Source organism: Propithecus coquereli, unplaced genomic scaffold (assembly GCF_000956105.1).
Source record: "Propithecus coquereli isolate 6110/MARCELLA unplaced genomic scaffold, Pcoq_1.0 Scaffold809, whole genome shotgun sequence".
In the NCBI taxonomy this organism is placed as follows: domain Eukaryota; kingdom Metazoa; phylum Chordata; class Mammalia; order Primates; family Indriidae; genus Propithecus; species Propithecus coquereli.
In genome coordinates, this window is record NW_012154274.1 from 176,368 (window position 1) to 176,953 (window position 586).

At 24.9% G+C, this 586-nt stretch overlaps 1 protein-coding gene across 1 annotated transcript in view; it reads left to right on the plus strand.

The window, feature by feature from the left end:
* SPEF2 (sperm flagellar 2) overlaps window positions 1–586 on the plus strand; it is a 209,458-nt gene that overhangs the window by 125,617 nt on the left and 83,255 nt on the right. The window lies entirely within an intron of this gene.

Sequence of the window (586 nt, forward strand, 5' to 3'; positions counted from 1 at the left end):
TTTATTTTTTGTTAATCTTTGCCAATTTAATGGTAAAAATATTAATATTTTCTTGTAATTTGCATTTCTGTTTTTACAACTGAAGTTGACCATTTTTTCCTAAGTTTAATGGTCATCTATTTTATTCCTCCTGAAACCTGTTTGTAATTTCTGTCTACTTTTCTACTGAAGTGTGCTTTTTCTTACTGATTTCTAAGATCTCTTTCTATTTTAAGGAAATAAACCATCTGTTGATCATACATTGCAGATGTATTCTTAATTGATATTTGAGGTGAGGTTTAATATGCAAAAAAGTTTTAATGTTTATATAGATAAATGCAGAACATTTTTCTTTATAGCTTATTTGTGGTCAGTTTAAAAATACTTTACCCCAGAATTATATACAAATGTAACACTATTTTTAATACTTTAACAGTTTGATATTTTATTTTTAAATATTTAAATTATGTTATTTTGATAGGGATCACATTTTATTTTTTCTAAAAAGCTAATCAAATGGTGTGAGAAGACTCTCAAATGTATCGGCATAGACTTATATATGTTTATTTATATATATGTGGATATCTGTCTACCTAGTTATATATGG